The sequence below is a fragment of the Maniola jurtina genome, chromosome 7, assembly GCF_905333055.1.
Source record: "Maniola jurtina chromosome 7, ilManJurt1.1, whole genome shotgun sequence".
NCBI lineage: Eukaryota > Metazoa > Arthropoda > Insecta > Lepidoptera > Nymphalidae > Maniola > Maniola jurtina.
Genome location: NC_060035.1, coordinates 40,899 through 60,653, shown reverse-complemented (window position 1 = coordinate 60,653; position 19,755 = coordinate 40,899). Strand labels below are relative to the sequence as shown.

The 19,755-nt window shown below is 41.0% G+C and overlaps 1 pseudogene; it reads right to left on the bottom strand.

The window, feature by feature from the left end:
- Positions 1–54: 54 nt before the first annotated feature.
- LOC123867143 lies at positions 55–18,773 on the bottom strand (annotated as a pseudogene).
- Between the last annotated feature and the right edge of the window lie 982 nt (positions 18,774–19,755).

Sequence of the window (19,755 nt, the reverse complement as noted above, 5' to 3'; positions counted from 1 at the left end):
TTTAACTTTTAGATCTCCATACCAAAAGTCTGTTTAGAATCAAACAACATCGAATCTATTAAAAATTTTATTAGCAACAAAATTTTTGTTTAAATAATTCGTCTATCGTTGAATCTGATGTCGTCTGTTTGTGGTCGATAGCCGTTCGCGTCGGCAACGTATCGCACTAAGTGCTGACCTCCTTCAGGATCTGTGTAACCATATTCACCTCGCACAACATATCCACGCCCATCTTTGGTAATGATACCCCCTTCCTCCTTTCGAAATGTTCCATCTTTAGTTGCAAACCTGTAAATAATTATTCCATATTTTAATTTACTTAATTAGGAGTCACTTATTGAAGATGTTGCCGGCAAAATATTAATAACACACAAAAATGTCACACAGGCCACAGCCCATAAATAATATACCTAATTATTTATTAAAGCTAGTTTGTGTATCAATTATTACTAGATGAACCCGTTTAAAAATAATCTTGACATATTAATAAATGTTTGGAATTTCTACTAAATATATTTTATCGTAGTAAAAAAAATATAATCCATTGGAATATGTAATAATTAACAAATAATAATTTATGTTTGCATCCAGATATTGCACTTCGAACCGTCTGTGCTCATTCCGGTGGGTGCAGACGAGTAACGAGATAATATAAACTACAGTGAAGTTTCGTCGTCTATACCTGCCTACCTAAAAAGCGGTTAGTAAAAGTAGTTCTTGCGTTTTGGCAAAAAAAAAAACGTGGGTATTGTCAAAAACTAATATTTCCAAATAATAATACTACACACCTAGGACCAAAGTTTTTAGTCTGATTTTAGTTTGGACCTATAATGGAGCAAACCTTTTTTAGGAAACATTAGTTTTTCTAAAGTCCCATGTTTTTCTGTAAGAGCTCTTAAACTATTTTTTACAGCTATAACCGCTTTTTAGGACGGCAGAGTTAGTATAGACATATGGCACCCAGTAGATACCATGTATGTAGGTAGGTGCACTAAACTTAGTCACGTTTAAATTTTGAAATTCTGTTTTGCAAACTACTTACCTGATACTAGATTGACAAAATAAGTTGCATGAAACTATACTAGCCGATTAAGTCGCTGAATGACGCAATTCTGACACTGAGATTCATACAATACGCGAATCATTTGTACAGGTATTGTTGGGCACATGACAGATGTAAATTCGTGAGATTAACAGACAGATTTCAATTGTATCTATACGTAATCATCGAGTGAAAAGATAATTTAGGTTAGCCCGCTTCCATCTTTGACTGCATCATCACTTATCAACGTATCTAGTATCTGAATAAAATAAAATAAAATACAAGTGTAAACACCCCCGACAAGTGAAGGTTACAGTAACGTCAGAAAAGAGCTGATAACTTTCAAACGGCTGAACCGATTTTCTTGGATTATAGCTAAGAACATTCACGATCAAGCCACCTTTCAAACAAAAAAAAACTAAATTAAAATTGGTTCATTAGTTTAGGAGCTACGATGCCACAGACAGATACACAGATACACACTCACACGTCAAACTTATAACACCCCTCTTTTTGGGTCGGGGGTTAAAAATGATCTGCTTTAGATAGGAATTAAAATATTTATGAGGTTGATATTTAGCTCAAATAAAATTAGATACCATAATAGTAAGTCTATACTGGGGTGCCAGCCAGGTAACCTCCCAGTGTGCCTGAGTGCTGCTGGTCCCTTTTGGATACGTCCGAGGGGAGGAGCAGTATTTGGGCCGGTGCGCCCCGGTAACATGGCTAATAATTTTCTGTTTGGGGATATTGTTAGCTATGGCTAATGACCTGGCAGGGGGAGAGGTCTCTCCACGTGTCCTTCTGACTAGCAGAGGGCACAGTGGACGAGACGTGAGGGTGGATTTGAGGGAGACATCCTCGTGGAGGGAGAGGCGAGTTCAGTGTGCACTTACCCTGCCTCTGAGAAGGCTGTGTGGGAACTAGTCCTGCGCGGCCCTCGCCACAAATCGTAATCCCGTACGAGCGTCATGGTCATGTCTCACGACCTCATACTGGGACCGAGGGTCTTGGCTTGACCGCCCGGACTGCGAGGAATAAACCTCTATAAAAAATTATCCAAATCTCAAGTTTGGTGCGCGGCGAGGGGATGAATGGCTGATGGATTATGCTTCTATCCTCAGAGGGGGATCAGTTTTTAGCGCACCCCCAGCCAGAGTTTTCGTGGACCCTCTGGTTGGGTTACAAATTTACACCTTCTTGGGCAATGACGGCTCTGCCCCTGTTAAGCTGTAATTCCGTCGTACTCGTGGGATTTATTATGGACAAAAACACAAACAAACCTAAGATGAACGAAGTGGAGACGAAGGAGGTGGACATATCTGGGTCTGACTCAGACTCGGCGGCGAGCTTTATGAGCGTAGGTGCGGAAAGCACAATGAGCACGGCAAGAAAAAGGCCGCTTAGCGGAGAAGAGGTGGCGGTGGCACCCAAAGAAGGCCCTGCCAAACGCGGTCGAGGCAGGCCACCTACAAGTGGCAAATATATAGGTCTGGCACAGGCTAAGAGGAGTTTAGAGGCTGCTAAGCGTGCCGCAGAGCAGGCAGAAATAGAAGCCACCGAAAACAAGGAGGTTGCTGAACTGACGGCAGAAATCTTTTGTGGGCGGGCCCGTCAACTGTCGGAAACCTCTTCTGCGGCTTCGGACGGCATGGAAGTCGAGGGCTTGACGGGAATGGAACTGAATAGCAGGGTCCATTCAGCCGTCAATACCATCAAAACAGTGGCAAAAGCCTCCAAGGGCCTTAAAGGCACGAACCAGAAAGCTCTACAAAATGCGGTAGCAGCGATTGAGGAAGCCGCGGAGGTACTGCTGAGGCGTACCTCAACGGATGAAGTCAAACGTCTGCAGGCTGAGAATGCTAAGCTTACAAAGGAAATGGCGGAGCTTCGGTTCGAACAGGAGAAGTTACGGGCAGACCTACAAAAGATCCGTCAGGGGAAGAGGGAGAAGGAGGGTTCTTCTAAGCCCGCACAAGAGGAGTACCAATCGGAGCAGTTTCGCCTGCTCCTAAAAGAAGTATCGAGCCTGTCTGCTCGCTTCTCAGTGATTGAGGGCCGGGTTTTGCGCCCACCATTGGCCGCGGACAGAGGAGTAGCAGGGAATGCGACGTCTTCTTTTGCGGAAATGGCTGCAAAGCCGAGTACGTCGGCTCCACAAAGTCGGAAGGCTGCGCAGAAGTCCTCCAGCCAGCCTAGTCAGAAGACACCCGAGACTGCCACTTCAGGGAAGGGGAAAGGCAAGGGGAAGGCCTCTGCTGCCACGCCAGCACCTGATGCAGAGCAGCCCTCCACCTCCCATGGAGGATGCAGTGCCCCCTCTGATGCAGAACATCAGAGTCACTCAAACGCTCCGCCTAACGGTGGTCAATGGCAGACCGCGGGAGCCAAAAAGGAGGCCAAAAAGGCCAAAACAAAGGCCAACAAGGCGGCAAAACAGGCGGCCCAAAAAACCGCCAAGCAGCAGGCACGGCTCCGCACCCCTAAGTCCGCGGCTGTCGTGTTAACGCTGCGGCCCGACGTCAAGGAGAAGGGCCTCACGTACGCTACGGTCCTTGCTAAGGCGAAGGCAGAGATCGAACTCGGTGAGCTTGGCATTGCGGGTGTCCGGTGTAAAACCACTGTGACTGGTGCCCGCATGCTGGAAGTTGCGGGTGCCAGCAGCGGTCCACAGGCCGACGCTCTCGCTGAAAAGTTGAAGGCGTCTTTAGAGCCTATGGGAGTCAAGGTGTCTAGGCCCACCAAAAACGCCGAATTACGCATTTTGGGCCTAGATGACTCAGTAAGCACTGAGGAGTTGGAGGCTACCATCGCCAGGGTAGGAGACTGTTCTCCGGCCCAAGTGAAGTCAAGTCCAATTTCGTCGGGCTTCAATGGACTGGGAACAGCAGTCGTCAGCTGTCCAGTAGCGGCAGCCAAGAAACTCGCTGAGGGTGGCCGACTCCTAGTGGGCTGGGTGTTGGCACAGGTCAAGATCTTGCAGCCCAGGACCATGAGGTGCTACCGATGTCTCGTGGAGGGGCATGTCGGGGCCCAATGTTCCTCGGAGATAGACCGCAGTAACCTTTGTTACCGCTGTGGCAAGCCAGGGCACAAGGCAGGGTCATGCGAGGCCACGCCGCATTGCATGTTGTGTGCGGCGGCAGACAAGCCGGCGAATCACCGGGTAGGCACAAAAACCTGTACCGCGCCCAAACAGAAAGGCAAAGACAAACCTGGGGTAAACCCTTCACAATCCCGGGCTCAGGAGGGAGAGAGTATGGAAACTTAATAATGGGCCCACATCTCCGCCTCCTCCAAGCGAATATCAACCACTGTGCCAGAGCTCAGGACTTGCTCCTCCAGAGCATGGCGCAGTGGTCAATCAATATCGCGGCGGTTGCTGAACCGTATTTTGTCCCTCAGAGGGATGACTGGGTGGAGGATTTGTCGGGCACAGTGGCCTTGATTTTGCGGACCACCATTGAATCTCCGTCCTTTGAAAGTGTCGTTCGGGATCGGGGCTTCGTAGTGGCGAAGATAGGTGGAGTTGTGGTCGCAGGAGTATACTTTTCACCCAACAGCACTCTCGCCAACTTTGAGGACTTACTTGGAAATTTGGGCGTCGTCGTTGGTCGAAGCCGTCCTAGTCCTGTGCTTGTTCTTGGAGACTTCAATGCCAAATCTGCGGCTTGGGGCTCCTCAACGACAAATGCGCGGGGAAGAGTACTAGAGGAGTGGGCTGTTGAGCAAGGCCTGCTTCTCCTGAACCGAGGTTCTGCTCACACGTGCGTGAGACAGCGGGGCGGGTCTATAGTGGATATTTCGTTTGCTAGCCCTGCTGTAGCAAGTCGTGTGCGGGGCTGGCGTGTCATGGAGGAGGTGGAGACACTATCGGACCATAGATACATTCGATTCGATATCTCCCCTTCGGCTTTGGACGTTCATGTACGCACCGCCTCGGGAGGGGGCAGCCCGCGTTGGGCATTGAAACGCCTAAATAAAGAGGTACTCCTGGAAGCCTCTATCGTACAGGCATGGGTCTCTGCACCAGTTAGGCCAGTCAGTGTTGACGAGGAGGCAGAGTGGTTCCGAGAGGCACTGTCACAGATTTGCGATGCGGCGATGCCGCGTATCAAGCACATTCCTGCCAGACGTCAGGTATACTGGTGGTCGCAAGATATCGCAAACCTGCGTGCCGCATGCGTTGAAGCAAGGCGCCGGTACCAAAGGCACCGCAGGAGGCGTCGCCAAACTCAGCTTGGGCCGGCTATAGAGGCGGAGCTATATGAAGCATATAAAATGGCAAAACGGGCCCTTCAGGCAGCTATTAAATCAGCCAAAATCAAGGCCCGTGAGGAGATGCTGGAGACTCTGGACACTGATCCATGGGGGCGCCCTTACCTCATGGTAAGAGGCAAACTTCGCCCTTCGGCGCCTCCGCTGACCCAGAGTCTTGATCCGCAGCTCCTGGAGGACGTGGTCTGCTCCCTGTTTCCATCTAGAGAGGAACACAACCCGCCACCGATGGCTCCGCCTTTTGCATTGCCTGACGCGGGCAACGACGATGACGTGCACGAAGTGACCCCGGAAGAATTGAGAGCAGTGTTGCGGAGACTTCAGGCCAAAAACACCGCCCCAGGACTTGATGGCATACCTGGCCGTGCCCTGGTCCTGGCCTCAAAGGCTCTTGAGCCCCGATTGTTAAGTCTCTTTAGCGCGTGCTTGGAGCGGGGCCAGTTTCCACTTAGTTGGAAGGTCGGAAAGCTGGTCTTGCTGAAGAAAAAGGGGCGCCCGGCAGATACTCCGTCTGCATATCGGCCCATTGTGCTGTTGAACGAGATGGCAAAACTCTTCGAGAGAATTGTAGCGGATCGCCTCGTCCAGCACTTGGGGAGTGTGGGGCCGGACCTGGCGGACAATCAGTTTGGTTTTCGCCGGGGGCGCTCCACAGTGGACGCAATCATGCGCGTGAGGGCCTTGGCGGAGGAAGCAGTTTTCCGGGGCGAGGTGGTGTTGGCGGTTTCTCTCGACATCGCGAACGCCTTCAACACCTTACCCTGGAGCTGTATCAGGGAGGCGCTTGTTTACCATCGCGTACCAAACAACCTCCGTCTTGTGGTTGGGGCTTATCTGGCGGATAGGGCGGTCATGTACCCGGGTCGGAATGGCTGGGGTCGGCGAGAGTGCTTGTGCGGTGTTCCGCAGGGGTCTGTCTTGGGACCACTCCTGTGGAACATTGGTTACGACTGGGTGCTGCGCGGAGCACTCCTGCCCGGCGTCGGTGTCACTTGCTACGCTGACGACACGCTGGTTACGGCGTGTGGCGAAACACACCGGCAGGCGACATTGTTGGCAACCGCTGGGGTTGCACAGGTCGTAGGGAGGATCCGGCGCCTGGGTCTCGAGGTGGCGCTTAACAAGTCGGAGGCGATGTTCTTTCATGGCCCTCGACGCGCGCCACCTTCGGGATCCCACATCATCGTGGGTGGCGTTCGCATCGACGTCGAGTCAACAATGAAGTATCTGGGACTCATCCTCGACGGCCGGTGGAATTTTGGGCCACATTTCAGGCACCTTCTACCCAAATTGATGGGAGCTGCGGGAGCGCTTGCTCGGTTGCTGCCCAATCTCGGTGGTCCAGACGCCTCCTGTCGGAAGCTCTACACTGGGATCGTGCGTTCAATGGCCCTTTATGGGGCTCCTGTGTGGGCGGAAGCTCTGACAGACCGCAACGTCGCAATATTGCGGAGACCGCAAAGATCGATGGCCGTCAGGGTAATAAGGGGGTACCGCACGATCTCCTTCGAGGCGGCGAGCCTCCTTGCCAGATGTCCACCCTGGGATCTTGAGGCAAAATCTCTCGCCTCCTTGTACCAGTGGAATAAGGAGGTGCGCGGGCGGGGTGAGTTACCGATGCCCCAAGAATATGCGCGGCATCGCTCCCAGCTCCGAGGGGTCTTATTAGTGGAATGGAGGGAGCGGTTGGATAATCCCAGCGCAGGGCATGCCACGATAGCGGCGGTAAGGCCTGTCATGGAGGATTGGCTAGGGCGCCAACATGGCGTCCTAACCTTCCGGCTGACGCAGATACTTACCGGACATGGTTGTTTCGGTAGGTATCTGCATCGCATAGGTCGGGAGCAATCGCCCGATTGCCACCACTGTGAGGACCGCCTTGAGGACACGGCGCAGCACACCCTGGAGGAGTGCCAAGCTTGGGCAGAACAGCGCCGTACACTCGATGCGGCAGTTGGTGGTGGTGGTCTCTCGCTCCCAAACATCGTGCAAGCGATGGTTCGGAGCGAAACAGCGTGGAGTGCCGCTGCCTCCTTTTGCGAGGAGGTGATGTCTGCAAAGGAGGCGGCGGAACGTGAGAGGGAAATTTCAATGGTGGATCCCTCTCGCAGGAGACGCAGCGGGCGCCGAAGGGCAAACGACGACCTCCGGCCTCCATGAGTTGCCGACCTGCGGTTGACGGGCGTAAGGGGCGTTCGTCAACCGATACATAACCAGGTCAGGAGGTAGCGCACCGTGTTCCGGGTGCGCTTCTGAGACGGAGCTGGTAGCAGCCAGCCTAGCGATGGGACCCGTCCGCTTGGCGGCGGGTCAAGTCCTGGCGGGAGTGCGGTGAATACTACCTTAGTGAGACCCGCGCAACCGCCAGTCCGTTGAGGAACAAACACAGGTTTTAGTGGGTGCAAGCCCCACATAACCCCTCCGTTTCCCCTGACGGAAGGGTATGCGTTAGGCATTTCCTGTGTATAAAAAAAAAAAAAAAAAAAAAAAAGTCTATACTAATATTATAAAGAGGAAACCTTTATATTTTTGTATTTTTGTATGTTTGTATTGAATAGACTCAAAAACTACTGGACCGATTTCAAAATTTCTTTTACCATTACTTAGAGGAATTCTTCTGAATCCGTATAGGCTATATTTTATCCCGGAAAATAGATAGGATTTTTCGTGGTAGTGTCCACCCGTGCGAAGCCGGGGCGGGTCGCTAGTAAATACATAAAAAGACGTAAACGGGTTAAACAGTAATACTTTAACGAGTTTTGTAACAGGTAGGTAATATTTTACTTATTCATTAGTATTACTTATTCTATGCCAGTTGAAGTGTTAAAGCTTCATCAAGCATAAAATTTGCATCAAGAAGTAAAATAGAGAAGATAGCCGTGAGAGCTGATAACTTTCAAACAGCTGAACCGATTTTCATGGATTATAGCTAAGAACACTCTCGATCAAGCCACCTTTCACACAAAAAAACTAAATTAAAATCGGCTCATTAGTTTAGGAGCTACGACGCCACAGACAGATACACAGATACACATATCAAACTTATAACACCCCTCTTTTTAGGTCGGGGGTTTAAAATTACAGCCATGCAGGTTTCCTCACGATGTTTTCCTTCACCATTAGATAAAGCAAGTGATATTGAATTGCATAAAACCCATACGTAAAATATACTTACTCAAAGCTATATGTTCCAAATCCATTGTTATTATAAACGAGCTTTTTTATTTGTCGTTCAATGCCACCCGATCTCGGTAAATATACAATAGTAACACAGATGATGGCTGCAAAAAAGCTGAAGCGTACGCCTTTTACCTGAGGAGCAGAAAAACAATATGTCAAGGTCTACGGCTGAGAGCATTATTTAGCGAGAAATTCATAAAAATAACAAAACGGGCCAATAAAAGAATGCAAATGCGGATGTTTATTTTTGATATAATTTAATCAACCAGACTAGACGCTAGACGAACCTAGGTTCCAATAGTCGTGTATGCAAAAATCATGAACATATTTTTACTAAATATATCCACTATTAGATGCAGACATCTAGGCAAGACATACCAGTCTAAGCAGCTAAAAACTAAAGAAAATTTCCCTAATCAGAAACGAAAGATATTTTCCATTTCCCCATACATAAAATATATGTACACACAGGCATCACACAAACCTCTCAGTCTATTTTGTGCATCTGCTTTTAATATATGAATAGAGATATAGGTATTTTAGAGTAGGTAACACTACAAACTACCATAGGGCCTCAATGAACAAAAATGATAGTCAACGATTCTAGCAGTAGGTAAAATTCAACGAATCTTCTTCAACTCACCATGATTTGGAAATGTTTTTTCCCACTGTGTGTCCAAGTAAACTGCGATATCGGTCCAACTGCCTACACCTTATATCCAGTTCTTCAAGAATGTCAAGTCTGGACTTCATTCCTTTACAAACAATGCGACTCCAAGGACTCTATCATGTCGTTGACACCATCACACTTGTTACGTAAACACTGGAATGGCTTTTACAATTGATTGGCTAAAAACTCGTAACGTAATTGCCTGTGTTTGCCGCAAGTCTATTACAGAAACGCATAAATTATTTATTATCTAGGGACCAGTATGAGTTTAGTGGAAAAATTCTTCAAACGACAGAGCGAAGAGTCTAAAGGAACTGTCCACGTTAATTCTACTATCATTATAAAAATGTGAAAGTATGAAAGGTGTTTGTTTGTTGGCTAGTTAGTTTGTCCTTCAATCGTGGTAAAACGGAGCAACGGATCGACATGATTTTTAGGGTTCCGTATCTCAAAAGGAAAAACGGAACCCTTATAGGATCACTTTGTTGTTACATCATTTTAAAAAAAATGTATTTTAATTTTCAAATTAAGATAACTATACCAAGTGGGGTATCATATTATGAAAGGGCTTTACCTGTACATTCTAAAACAGATTTTTATTTATTTTTAGGTATAATAGTTTTTGATTTATCCTGCAAAATGTTGGAAAAATAGCCGAGTACGGAATCCTCAGTGCGTGTTTTTTTTGCATGGCATGTATAACGCCCTGGAGGCTATAGAGAGTGATATAAACTGCTTTTTATCTCGCAAAATCAAAGTGTGTCCACAATTTTTTTTAAACCTAAAACCACGTGGAGTGCGCAAATTTAGGCGCACTCTCTATCCCTTCACTCTCATAGCCCGATGGGACGGAAATCCAATACGACCGGAGATACGACACGCGCAGGACCGAAGGTTTTTTGTGATTTTCGAGGCACATCACAATTAATAATAATTATACAAATATCGTATACTTCTTTCAGGTGAGCTCTTTTTACCCAAGACGAGGGGTGTTATGAGTTTGACGTGTGTATCTGTGTATCTGTGTTCTGCGTATCTGTCTGTGGCATCGTAGCTCCTAAACGAATGAACCAATTTTAATTTAGTTTTTCTTTCTTTGAAAGGTGGCTTGATCGAGAGTGTTCTTAGCTATAATCGATGAAAATCGGTTCAGCCGTTTAAAAGTTATCAGCTCTTTTCTAGTTCTCTTACGATGTTTTTTAAATTTTGAGTTATGATCCAAAATTATACTATCATAACATATTTCTTCAGCTATTTACTAAAATGAAATAAAACTGAAATATCCTTCATTAATTGACTGGCATGCTGCTCTGTTTTAAAGTCTGTCGCAAATCAGATAATGAATTTTTTATTTAGTTCTACTAAATATATATTATGTATATGATAGTATTTGTGGTTTATCCCAATTAACATATTCATTAATAATACATTCGTGTTAAGCTTAGTGCCAAACTTTTTGCTTGACCTTGTTCTGGCCAGTGCTGTTTCCTTATCATAAAATCTGATAAACCACGAAGTAGGTACTTGCATATTTAGGAAAAACGAAAATTTTCTAATACTCAAGCCTTAGATTTTTGCTGCTCCATGTACATATGGTTAGGCATATGGTTTTTAACTATCTTAATTTCTATCTATATAATACCTATTAATAAAAATGCTTTTGGTAAATACTTAGCATATTTATTTTATTTATATATCAATCTACAAAAATGTTAAATTTGCGAATTGCTATTCCAACAAAGGAAGCTTTGAGCTAGGTATGCCCTGCTTATTTCCCAGTAGCGTTGCAACAACGTTTAGAGGTGCACTTAGTAAAAAGTAACCTGTGTTCCTCCTTGGTTAATACTCTATTTGTCTGTGAAAGTCCCGTCAAAATAGATTAAGCCGTTCCGAAGATTACCCCATTCAAACAGACAGACAGACAGGCAAAAATTTTAGAAAAGTGTGATTCAGTTACGGTACAGTTTAAATAACCATATATGAGGTAGTTATTTTGAAATTACAGACAGACTCTTCAATTTTATTTATTAAAGTAGTATAGATAGTACAACTGTTATTGTGAGTAAAAAGTATTTTTTTATTTATTAAATGGGCTTGAAAATACACTGTACGAGCAAAAAAAAGTATCGTATCTTCACATCACTTGCCGAGAAGAGTTGCAACAACATTTGGAGATAGGGCTATTTCCTAAAACAAAAATGGGATGATTGGTCGGCTTTATCAGATCGTCAATTTCCAACTGTTTCTGCTTTCAAAGTCAAAGTTAAATCAATTATTCAAAGAAGGTACTATTGTATACTTTTTGATAGTTAGTTGTTGGATTCGTTGGTTGATAAAGTGGTGATAATAATTAATTACGAAAACTTAAAACTAAAGCTACGAGGGTTCCGAACGCATCCAGATTTGAGAAGAGCCCAAAACAGACTCAGTCGGGTCTTCTTTTTATTATTACCACTTTACAAAATCACTTGAACTTATTAGAACTATCAAAGCTGTTTAGCAACATATTTCCAAGCCTTCTAATCATTTAAATAAATAATTAAATAGTTTTTTTATCGTTGTAGAGTCCTTGAACTAGCCCCTTTACCACATGCATGTACGTAAAAATCCGTGTAATAGAAGACTATCTATTAAAGATCAACTTGTACTATTACTTGTTGTACTTAGTTATATTTTTTTGGGTTCCATACCTCAAAAGGAAAAACGGAACCCTTATAGGATCACTTTGTTGTCTATCTGTCCGTCTGTCTGTCAAGAAAACCATAGGGTACTTCCCGTCTTATAGCAAAAGTAAAGGAAAAACTCCTAAAACCGTGAATTTGTACCTATATCGTACAAAAAAAAAATTAAGACGTGTTCACGAAAAATTTAATCGGCTTAAATCACATACGTAATGTAGGTATATGTAGCTGGTGCAGATTCAGCGTTTTCAGCGCATGAAACAACCTAAATTGTTTACGACTGTGTGATCTGTTTGTGATCAAAATATGCTTAAAATACATTCTGAAACTTGAAAGTTTCTATAATTTCTATCCATGAAAGCTTTTTGAATGGACTTGGTTCTTATTTCTTAATGTTAAGCAAAAAATTCTTAAATCCTATCTTTTTTTAATAAAAAAAAAGACCAACACATCGACATATTTTATTATGATAGGTATATCAACGATTGTAAGGTATTGCAAATAATTAGGACATGAATTAATTATTATTAATTATAATAACATAAAATATCCACTATTTATACAGAACAAGAAATTTAGAAATAAATACATTTAAAAACAACTCACTATAAAAATATATACGTACTTAATTATTCGCAAATAAGCAATTAGTATCAGTATTTACCTTTAAATGCAAGGATATTTTGATAGGTAAGTATACAATATTATAGTTATATTTACACAATATCAACATATTTTTTGTTGAATTATAAATAATCAGCAGGTAAATAAACCATAAGACCTGATTCTCCACTTTTCACCTTTTCAGTGAATTTATCAACCAAGCAGTGATGCAACGGCGCTTGAAAGTAATCTATTATTAGTTTTTTTCTTACCAGGTAATGATTTCTCCTAAAACAAACAAAAACAATGTTTTTAGAATAAATGGATCAAATATCAGCACTGTTTCGCATATTTTTAGCTATAAAAATCTACAGAATCAAAAATAATAAACTTTGTATAGTTTTATAATATTATAGCGTCCATAAAAATTCTATAACTTGAACTTTTAAGGGCGTGAAGTTTGAAGAAGTGTACGACGCGTGGACCTCAAAGCGGCGCGCGGCTGTGTAGAAAAAGATATGTCGGAATTGTTTCAGCATCGAGTCTAGCGAAAACCTTTCTACCAACAAAGATTTTCTGGCACAGATTGAGACAATGCACTCGTCACATTAGCTAATTTAAAAAATTAGACTCTTGTCCGAATACGAAGAGTGCCTAAAATCGAAATTAAAATATATTTACTAAAATACGTACTGGCATCCGAAGTCTGTATCCATTTTCGTCAGCAATGTAAAGAACCAATTCTTCTTTTCCGTTGGTGTTAAAGTAAGTATATTGGCCTTTCACTTCAACATGCTCATTGGGCTGCCCTTTATTTATTATTGCTCCCGTTTCTGATCTTGTTATCCCATTTGAAGTTTTAAAACTGAAAATAATATTACTAATAATTTTCGCAGAATAAATTTATCTGCTTGAATAAAATCGATGAACATTTTTCAAGTTTAATAAAAGCCAATTTACTTAGATTAAATATTATATTACCCGACACCTCTCGGGGTATTGCGCCCGGAGCGCCTTAGACCGCTAGGCTACGGCTCCTCTATCCTGCCAGGTCAAAGTTTCAGTTCATTGCTTATGTATTATTGCAATATACCTGCGACGCAAGGTTTGAATCCTGCTGGTACCATCATTTTAGTTATTTGTTTAAAAAATACTTATTTATTTGTTTATTTAGAAGCCTTTATTGCACACACACACACACACACACATTACACAGATACAGGCTACAACTATAGTAAAAATTGTAGCGACTACCACAGTTGCAAGAAGAGGGCGTGTGTCATTCCTACAGAGACATCGATCAACAGACCTTGATGCGAACCTAAGCCGCACGCCACTCACGACGCTCTCACTAGATGGCAGCACGAGTACTTAAAGCTGAAGTGCGTAGAACACGCAAATCTGAATCGCACTAACAGAGTTTTCTGAAATCTGCACTATATATTATACAGAAGTTTCAATATATACCCGTTGGCCCAGCTGGCATCGCGAGTACAACACCGCTCAGAGGGAAATTTCCCTGTAGCTACGGTCAAGCACACAGACACCGCTCCCGTGCAAAATTACATTACCTGAATCTGTAATTTCCATCTTCATAAATTATATACTCGTTGGATAATATTTGAGCATCACTCTCCTCTACTGTAGAGTTTTTTAAAGGTGCAGCATTAGTCATTAGCACTATAAAACAAAGAAGTAATAAGCACTGCATCTAGAATGAAACAAAGAATATTATTTACAAGTCTATGTAATAATTTTAAACAATCTCTATTCATCAACCTTTGCTTTTAAAAAGCACTGCAACATAATATTATGTTTCCCATGTTTCTAACTCCATGTATGCAAGTTTGTGGTATCAGTCTAGGAAATCACAATAAGTTAGCATCAGTTTAGGAAATTGAGGAATGCTTATTTACTTACCTTGAACATTTTGTTGTTATAAAAATGCGAAAACAACAAACTTATAATTTAATATAAATAAGACTTCTTAATCATTGAAGATTTGTTTTGTGGATGGTGATCTCATGATTAGGTGGTTTATATACAAACATTTTTACCATATCCATAACCTAGAAAACAAGGCTTTATTCTGTTATTTTAATGTAAACTATTTTTGGAATTAATTTTTTCAACTTTGTCGATAGCTATATGAAAATAAACTATACTTCATTCAAGACTCTACCTTATGTTTTATTATTACTTGCCAGTAGGTCTGATTGCAACCAATACAAATATAAATTATATAATATTATATTCTCGTATGCAAACCTATTGCGGCAGACTCTATCAAAAACTAATTTTGTCGAATATTAATTTTTAAAATAGAGGTACAAAGATTTACGAAGACTAACTAATGTATCTGTGTGCTTACTTGTTTGCTTATTTTTTTTTACTTTTGCTTGCTTGATGCTAGTAAATAAATTTGTATCCTATCTAAATGCCTACCCTGACTCTAAGCTCGTCGCTAGGGATGTATCCGATCTGCACTTATTATACTTACCGGTATTGTACTTTCCTATGGCACGAAAAGTGAAAGGTTTCCTTACGAACCAATAGCCAATAGCACCCACACACACCCGCTGTCACGCCTCACTTCGTAGCACCAAATTAACGAGTCCAAAAAAAATCTAATTGGTCGTAGAACCTATTTAAATATCAAACATTCGTATTCGGTTACCGTTGGCCTACCACAACTTAATACGCAATAACATATATTAGATTTAATATCATCATAATCTGTAAGAAACCGTGTCAATAAGAAACCTTCGAAATTATGATTTATTAGTAACACGTAGTATAAACAGTAAGCACACTAAAAACAATTTAAAGAAATTGTGAATAGATCTTTAAAAATCGTAAATCGGAGCGGATACGTGGACAAAGTCGTGGCAAAAAAGTAGTCTCAAATAATTTTTAAACATGCACTGAACATTGCATGCTCAGGATGTACCTATCTATATACGTATAGCCGCGTACGTTCCAAGAAGTAAGTAGATACATATAGCGTTCGTATTTCCGTAAAAGGTCGAGGCTTTGAATCCCGGTCAAGGAATTTGTTGTTCATTGCTAATTACGTAAATGCCTGACTACTACTTCCTTTACTAATTCGCAATTTTGAGACCTAAAATGGAATAATGCAGGAGGAAAAGGAACAATAAGACGAGGGGCAACCCAATCAGAATCTGTTAATTGGATTGCGTGTTGTTGTGAAGTTGGATCTATAGGCTACTAGAAGATGCCCGTGACTTCCTCCGCGTGGATTATGTTTTTAAAGATCCCTTGGGAACTGTTTGATTTTCCGGGATAAAAAATTGCCTATATTAATTAATTACAGGGACGCAAACTACCTCGATAGAGTCGAGATATCAATCGGGCGTCCCCACCCTGATTGGCATCTTTTTTATTCGCGAAAAACTACACCGGGAAGTGATGGCAATTGAAATAACATCATTTTGTTTGTTTGCTGAAATCAATAACCACATACACTGCAACTTAAAAAATAATTTTATTTGTTACATAATAATAAAATATTATGTATACAAGAGTAAGTGTACTTTGATATTAACATTGTTTAGAGTGATAGAGTTAACTAGGACATAATTAAGTATAATACTGTAGTTAAAATGAGCAGCTGAATAGTTGTCATTTTGATAACATGAAGCCATGACAGTTTCATTATTCAAGTGTTTCATCGATTGTATAATCAGCAATGACCATCGTTTTGTCCTTTTTGAATAGCCACTGTTCGCCCATTATGGTGTGTTTCGAAATTGTGGTGAAATTCCCGATCGAAATTTGTTAATACTCTGGTGGCATATGACATTGGATCATAGGTGAGTTAACGAGCCATTTGAATCCCCAAGATTATATTTCTTTCATTACATAAGAGGCTTTTATTGCCAACGATGAAAATACCAGCTGTTGGCCAAAAGCAGAACTGATTGAGGTGAAAGAGTTTTAATGCAATTAGTCGTATTAGGTCAATGGTAACCGTGATGAATTAGTTATTGGATATAAACAAAATATTGATTTATGCGTAACTGGTATTTTATGAACTGAGAAAGCTTAACTCGACATTTTGGAGTATTTCAAAGATTTATTATTAGTAAAATCGTTATTAAATAGGTTTTATTAGCTGAACAATTTTATTTTACCTATATCTTAAGTATATCAAAGTCATAATCAACAGAGCCTTTATTTTAAGTTAACGGTTAATGTAGACATCTGCCCTGCTTCATCAGAATTTATAGGTTGGATCCGAAGTTCAACGACAAAGTCTATTTTGCTATCTGCTGAAAAATGAGATTTTTATATGAAGGACTACATATAAAAATCACAGCAGATACTCTGACGGTAGTTTTAACAGCCTCGTTATTGTTGACACTTAAAGGTTGATTACATTAAAAGTCAGTTAAGCAAAATATCTCTGATAAATAAAAAGATGAGTGGAAAAAAAATCACAAAATTTTGCGCCACCTGACATATTATTGGCATACTTTTATGCTAAATAAAACTATTAGATCATTGAGGCTAAGACTTCTTTCATGTGTATTGATTTTGATAAAGAACTTTTCTTTGTCTACAGAAGATGGCGTTGTTTATAAAATTGACATGAATATTATATTGCGATACAAATTTTTAGCAATGATTATTATGGGTATAATATTATTTGTTTTGGTTGCGTCAAACGTCACAATAGAAAGCAACGTTATCTGTGTCTGCGCTTGATTATAATCTTTCTCTGCATCGTAATCCTCATTTCTGAGGACCGGGGTCGTGACCCCTTTCTATTAATTACACAATGGTAAGGGATTTTTCGGGATAACAAAACGGTGGTTTCCCAGCTGATCCTGCCGCACACGACACGACTCGACTAAGAGTAAAAGATTTCGACTCTAAGGTTTAACGATTATAAATTTGATTTTGTATATCAGATGTTAGGGCCAATAACCGTGATCACGGATTAACTTGTTCACTATTATTGACACGAGGCACTGAGGAAACAAAAAGGGCAAATTAGGACCTTAAAAGTCGGCTACCCACTAAGTTTTTCGACTTTGGTCAACGTTACTGAACCAGACCTGCAGACATCATTGATACTGATATGCCCCGTCACTTTATTTGTTCTTCACAGACCTCAATCATTGTATGGAACTTTCCAAACTTCTCATGTAAATTAGAGATGTAAAGATCTGGATGTAGAAAATCAACTTCGTTAGAAAATAAAAGTCTATTTTAAGTTTTTTATTTCTATGAAATATATCTGTTGCCTGATAGGTGTTATAATATCTGTTGTTTAATTGATGTAATTCGCAGCTATAAGCTAAGCTAATAAGCTTGTCAAAATAATTACTATAACCGTCGAATTACACTGCTTCCTTATTTTCCAAGTAGCGTTGCTACAACGCTTCCAGGTAGACCGAACTCAGCCATTTCACCCTAAAAAGAAAGAAAATTGTTGTAATCAATAATATTACTAATAGTGACTTTTTCTCTTTTTTGTAGGGGCTTAGTCAAAGATATATATTTTTTTATTCTTTGTAATTTTTTTTGTCAGCTAGCTTGTCACGGTCCATCGGTTTAACTGGCGTTTACTACAAAGATACCTTGCATCTCGGGGAAGGACATAGGCTACTTTTTGACCCCAAAAAGTTTCCTCAGGGTATTTAAAACACCTTAGTCTACATGGACGAAGTTGCGGCGTATCATCTACTTATTTGATACAGAGATAGCTAGATAATCCCGGGGATGGACGGGTATGGATGGACTACTTTTTGTCCTGGAAAATCGAATGTTTTCCTTGGGATGCTTAATAAACCTAAGTCCGTGCGAACGAAGTTGTGGGCATCACTAATCATTAATATCTAAGAAGTTATAATGCATACTTACATAAGGCTTTTGCGGATAAATATTATATCCGTTATCTGAAGCTATGTATTCGACTATTTGTTTTTGTCCTTTGGTATCAAAGTAAGAGTAACTACCAATAACGAAGATATAAGCATTTGGTTCGCCAGCATTAAAAACCGATCCTGTTTCTTCTCTCGTTATTCCGTTTGAGGTCTTGAAACTGCAAATCGAATTAGAATGATTAGCATAAATTGTGTAAACAGATAATAAAAATTAGGTAGGTATATTTAGGCTATAATAATTAATTATTTTGTTAATTATCTACTGTAGGTACGTACCTGAACTTGTAATTTCCCTTTTCATCAATTGTATATACATTATTTAATATTTTAGCGTCACTGTCCTTGTCTATAGGGGCTGTATTCACCAGTACGATTAAAGAACAAACAACTAACAAACAACGAGCCTAAAACAAAAACAAAAAATAAAATATTTATAATATACCTGCCCAATGGCCTAGCTTGAGCACATTACCTTGAACATTTTGTAGAACTAATAATTATGCTTAAATTAAGATAGATTAATACACGCAGACTTCTATACTCCTCGATGGTTTGTGTTATACAAACATTTTTATAAAACCTGTGTTACCTGATATAACTAGGTAGACTTATCAAAAAACCTATATAAAAATAATAATCGCGTGCTAAGCATTAAGAAGATATAATATAACAAACTACTTGATTCTTGATTCACAAAATATTTTTCATTGGCAGGTAAACCAGTTGAGCTGAACTAAAAATTGATCCGTAAAGTCGTTGAACTACATAGTTGATGTTTAACATTTTTCATGCTCGCAAAAGATCACAATTGAAGGCTAAGACCAAGTCGGACTTTGAGTCGTACATTAAATGGCAAATCTCCAGATTTTTCACAAATCAATTTTTTTACAGTAACTAACCGTTACTTACGACGTCATAAATATATTGCTTCCAGGCCTGAAATAAAGCAATTCATGATCAAGTAAACTGTTCAGCAATGTGTATTATAACTGTCGTGTTGGAAATTGCTGGGATGTGTACCGTTTTTAGGATTTCGTACCAAAATGGTAAAAATGGTACCCCTGGTGCGCGTTTCTCTGTCCATCTGTCACAGTCCATTATTCAGTAATGTTTTAAGTTATTAACATGAAGTTTGGATAGTTGTATAATATGATAGTGGCCCAATATCTTATTTAATATATTGGGCCACTATATTTAATTTAACTTAAAACCAGCCAAGTGCGAGTCTGACTCGCCCCGAGGGTTTCGAATTTTTTCCGACATTCTGCACGATAAATAAAAAAATATTATGCATAGAAATAAATAAAAATCTGTTTTAGAAATTGTTATGTTATCACTCAATCGACACTTGTGTTCTCACTTGGTACAAATCAGTGCCGTCTGGAATAA